This window comes from Vigna unguiculata, chromosome 7, assembly GCF_004118075.2.
Source record: "Vigna unguiculata cultivar IT97K-499-35 chromosome 7, ASM411807v1, whole genome shotgun sequence".
Classification (NCBI taxonomy): domain Eukaryota; kingdom Viridiplantae; phylum Streptophyta; class Magnoliopsida; order Fabales; family Fabaceae; genus Vigna; species Vigna unguiculata.
The window spans coordinates 23146658-23152657 of record NC_040285.1 but is presented as its reverse complement, the minus strand read 5'-3'; positions in this window follow the sequence as shown (position 1 = coordinate 23152657).

Here is a 6000-nt window from a genome sequence, read left to right as displayed (position 1 = left end):
ACCAATAGAAATTTTGATTTAAAATTAGTAAGAAACAATATTGTTCTATTTTGAAAAAAAAAATAAAAATTAACAAAACATGAGTACTTAATAAAAAAGTAATTAATAAAGTAATATGTTAAAAAGTCGTTTTTAATAAAAAATATTAGTATAACATTTATACAAATAATAAATTTGGTCTGAAATTGAGAGAAATATTATAAATATTAGTACTTAATTTTGTAAAAATATTTATACTTAACTATTTCTAATCTTATAAAAAATGGATTACAAAAATATTTTAATTATTAAAAAAAAATTGGGACAAAATTGAATCAGATACACATAATTAGGTACTAAATTGAAACAAAAAGACATATATGGAGACTAAATCAAAATCAACACAATGACATCTGATAGTGACACTGACACGTGGCATTATAATGCCACGTGGCACTGACAATGCCATGTGTCACACACAGGGACTTGACACGTGACATTTTATTTTTATTTTTTTTTAAAAATTTTAAAAAAATTAAAAATTAAAAAAAAAATTAAAAAAAACAAAAAAAACCACAGATTAACACGTGGCACGTTGACTAACGGCGTTAGTCAACTCTGTTTGAAAGGGACCTAATTGAAGCGATTTTCAAAAGTTAGGATGCAATTGACACTTTTTTAAAATCGGGTACCTATTTGACACACTAACCCCAAAATAGGTACTATACGAGTAATTAAACCTTTAAATAAACTTAATTTTGTTAAAAATATGTAATATAAATATCACTTTTAATAAAAATATCATTATAACATTATAAAATTTATATAAAAATGAAGTTTAGTCTCAATTTGGAGGGAATGAAATTAATTCCTTTTAAAAAAATTTGGAATTAAAATGAAATCAAAATAACAAATATATAAATCAAATTGAGATTGAGACAATGATTTGACACGTGTCATCCTACTGACTTGACATTTGACACGATACTAACATAATACGTGGCAATTTTTTTTAAAATTAAAAAATATTAAAAAAAAATGAGAAGCTAATACGTGACATATAGTTAATGCTGATAATAGTATATCACGAAATGAACCAAATTGTTACATATTTTTTTGAAAATATGGGGCTAAAAAGAATTTGGAGACCTATTTAAGATCTTGGTAAAAAATATGATCAATAAAACTTTTTTTAATCTTATAAAAAAATGGATTACAAAAATATTTTAATTATTAAAAAAAAATTGGGACAAAATTGAATCAGATACACATAATTAGGTACTAAATTGAAACAAAAAGACATATATGGAGACTAAATCAAAATCAACACAATGACATCTGATAGTGACACTGACACGTGGCATTATAATGTCACGTGGCACTGACAATGCCATGTGTCACACACAGGGACTTGACAAGTGGTATTTTTATTTTTATTTTTTAAAAAAAAATTAAAATTTAAAAAAAATTTAAAAAAAATCAAAAAAACCACAGATTGACACGTGGCACGTTGACTAACGGTGTTAGTCAACTCTGTCTGAAAGGGACCTAATTGAAGCAATTTTCAAAAGTTAGGATACAATTGACACTTTTTTAAAATCGGGTACCTATTTGACACACTAACCCCAAAATAGGTACTATACGAGTAATTAAACCTTTAAATAAACTTAATTTTGTTAAAAATATGTAATATAAATATCACTTTTAATAAAAATATCATTATAACATTATAAAATTTATATAAAAATGAAGTTTAGTCTCAATTTGGAGGGAATGAAATTAATTCTTTTTAAAAAAATTTGGAATTAAAATGAAATCAAAATAACAAATATATAAATCAAATTGAGATTGAGACAATGATTTGACACGTGTCATCCTACTGACTTGACATTTGACACGATACTAACATAATACGTGGCAATTTTTTTTTAAATTAAAAAATATTAAAAAAAAATGAGAAGCTAATACGTGACATATAGTTAATGCTGATAATAGTATATCACGAAATGAACCTAATTGTTACATATTTTTTTGAAAATATGGGGCTAAAAAGAATTTGGAGACCTATTTAAGATCTTGGTAAAAAATATGATCAATAAAACTTTTTAACTTTCGTTTAGCCAGAAATAGAAGGTGGTAGAGGAGGAGAAAGAAGAACCTATTCTTGAATATAAGCTTTATTGTTTTTTGACTCATTATTAAGATTTTGAAATTAATTTAGTTTCGGGAACACGAGTTTTAGGGTTCCATCTGTTGTTGTAGGTAGTAAGGTTTTGATTGTTCCTTTGGTAAGGATTATTGGGTGGGCGATAGTTAGGGTTTGGAAATTGGGATTTTGAAGGGTCATTATTAAGGATTCTAATTGTTCCAGAAATGGAGTATGACCATTCTACCAACATATTTGACGATTAAAATTTTTTAAAGGATAATGATACTTTAATCTAGGACTCACTTTTAACCTACCATTCACATCATATCACTACAAAAAGTTAAGATAAATGATTTAGACTTAATTACTGTTTTAGTCCTCTAATTTGTTAGCAAATTTCAAAATGGTCCTTCTATTATTTGGAATCTCAATTTAGTCCTCAAGTTTTGAAAAGTGACTCAATTTAGTCCTCTCCGTTTAATTTAAACAAACGTCGTTCAAACAGTAGTGAGGTGGTACAATTGTACTGATACGTGTCAACGTTTTTAAGAGGCATGGGCAATTGATGTGGCATATGTTGAAAAGGTTTAACTTTGTTTAGAAATAGGAATCATGAAACCCTAAATTTTTCCTAGCATCCTAAATTCATTCTTCTCCTCCGCTACGTTGCTGCACAACATTCTTCTAATTATTTTGGCCCCAGATTTTGTTGTTGAGAGACATGTCTGAAGCCAACTCCTGTAAGTCTTGCACTTGTTCACACAATGAAATTCGTGGTGTGTTTTCTCTTGGTGGTGGGTGGAAGGGTTGGGTGTGTCTCCCATTTGTCAATGTGGAGAGGTTGCTGTACCCAAAACCCCCCAAATCAAAACCCTATACCCTATACCCAAAATCCACAAAACCCTAAAACGTAAGCCATAAAATTCGAAGCACAACTCACCTGGAATATGCTCCACGATTTCGATTACAGATGATAACCCCAAGAACGAAATTGATGCTGATCCCAATTCCTCACACCAACGCAATGCCTCAACAAATCTTTTTCACCCCTAATCCCAATTCCAATATTAGTAACCCTAATTACATTCAACCCAATTCACCTTCCACATAAGTACAGTGTAATGGGCCACGTAATTCGAAGTGAGACAGAGTAAAACAGCCATGTCACTGTTCCGTTATTCATTTTGACGTTGTTAACTTTGAGGACTAAATTGAGTCACTTTTAAAAACTTGAGAACTAAATTGAGACTCTAAATAATAGAAGGACCATTTTGAAATTTGCTAATAAATTAGAGGACTAAAACAGTAATTAAACCAATGATTTAAGGGTGATGAGAGTGACGAATTAAAAGTAAGTAAAAAAAATAGATTAAAATATCATTTTTTTTAAATACAACTTATATAATTCTTATATTGAAGACAGTAAATCAAATTCATTTTTTTTTCAACTTACATATCTATATAGTTCAAAATGATTGACATCACAATTAATTATGAAAAAGAAAAGTTTGAAAAAATTGAAACGAAAAAAGAATTCTGATAAAAAAAAATTGCTGAGTAAACTAAGTTTGATTTAGACGTTTAAGACATTTCAGTCTTAATTTTGTAGCTGTAGAGAAAAACAAGGAAAGAATTCTCTAAATTGTTGGAGAAGTAAAAGAATTTGATTTTACAAAAAAATGAGCATTTACAAAAGAAAATGAAGAATGTAATGCATAGTTTTTTTTTTATAACCTTATAAATTACTTTAATTACAGTATTTGTTATTCTAATGTTAAACCATTTTTTCAATGCAATCCTTACAAACAACCTTATTGTGACATCTGAGAGACAGGTACCTAGATTTAATAAAGTGAGTGTGGGACCAGCTACTATGTTTTCAAAATTTAAAACACAAATTATTTTATTTAAAAATATGAAATTAATATTTATATAAATCTTAATTTTAACTCACTAAAATAAAAGTTTAAATATTTATTTCGTTCTACTTTTTATTGAGTTTATTAAATTTAGTCTTAATTATTTTTTAATATATTTTTAGTTTTTGTTAATTTCATTCAATTTGTCTCGTCGATTTGTGTTTTTCTTTTATTCTTTTTTATTTTTATTTTAAAAAATGTTGACGTGTATTAAAGAAGATCAACGACACAAAATTAATATTTTATATTCAAATTTATATCTTCATTATTTTTATTTAATTTAGTTTTATATTTTTTAAAAGTAAAATAATTATTTTTAAATTAAGATTAAATTTTATTTTTATATAAATAATATATTTATATTTTTATTAAATATTTTAATTTAAACTTATAATTAATTTAAAATTACAACAAAAATAAAAAAAATGCAAAATAATTCTGTAGATTTAAAATTCTACTTTTTATAATAAGGATAATGATGATGTCATATAGTTTAATCAATTTATTCTGAAAAAAATGGGACTGTTTCGTAATAATATTTTTTAAAGTAATTATTATTGTAAATAAATCAAAACAAACAACACGTAAGGGTACATTTGTCATTTAAAGGAAACGATTCGAGAGCATAATACCCCGAATTCTCAAAATCTCGTTAACTTCCCAAGACTCGAGATTTTGTTTTGACCTATTTGGTCTGTTGCAGGATACAGTGAGCGAGTTATATTTTCCAACCGTATTTGAAAATAATTTATTGAAATTAATATTTTTATAAAATCCTTCCAAATTTCATGTAAATAAAATCCCCTGAAATTCATTCACCTCCCTTCCCGGCTCCGTCGCGGACACCCAAGAAACACCGCAAAATTGCTTCCGAAACAAGAACCCCAATTCGAAAGGGATTTATCTTTTTCCTTTCTTCTTTTTCCTTTCTTCTTTTTCCATTCCCTTGCAAGTGCAAGACCTAGTTAATCACTTGCACCAAATCCATCGTAACAGAAAAGGTCAGTGGTGATGGAAGCCCGATTAATTTTCTTGCAGTTTCTGGATTTGCATTTTTGGAATTGTATCTTCAATCGAATTGCACTCCCGAACCCTTTCTTGAGAACAGTGTCCGTTCCACCTCGTAAATAAATAACACCTTTCGGTTTCAGATTCTGCCCTCATTCTTCAATCTGCATGCGGCTTTGAAGTGCATCCTCTCTTAGCAACTGCAACTTCAACCGCTTTCGAGGTCTATCTTCTTCTTTCGGATTTTCGTTACTTTCGTTTTATTCACTTCACTGTTTCGCTTTCTTTTATGTTCACTTTGCGCGAGCTCCAAGGCGTCGTCGACTTGCGACTTGCCAGTTCCTTTTAAATCTTTGCTTCTACTAAATGTTAAATTCGAGACTGATTAGATATCGGTTAGGTTTTACCTTAATCAATTACTCTCTCCGTTGCTATATACGCAGGAGAACTAGAAGAGTGACGCTTGTTTTGAATTCAATTCAATTTAGATTGATAACGGATAAGTTTCTTGTTAATACATAGTTTGTGTGGAATGATGTGGTGATGTTATGTTGTTAAGCCAGAGTTTGTGTTGTACGATGTGACGATGCAATAGTGCACAATGTATGTATGCTGCTGTTTTTTCAGGGATTGGTTTTGGAGTTTGTAGCTTATTGAGGACATTTTATGCACTGTAGTTTGTTATGTGCAGGTTGCTTTAGAAATATGGATTCGCGGAAGGGCAGATCTTCTTGTGGTGCATCTTCGCTTAGTGTTGCACATTTAAGTGTTTCAAATAAGGTGGATCAAATGGTGGCGCCCCCTGGGGATGTGGGAGTTGTTCAGAATGATCTGGATATAGACCTTAGGGAGGTTTACTTTTTAATCATGCACTTCTTGTCTGCGGGACCATGTAGGCGAACTTTTCTACATTTCAAGGAAGAACTTTTAGAGCATCAACTTCTA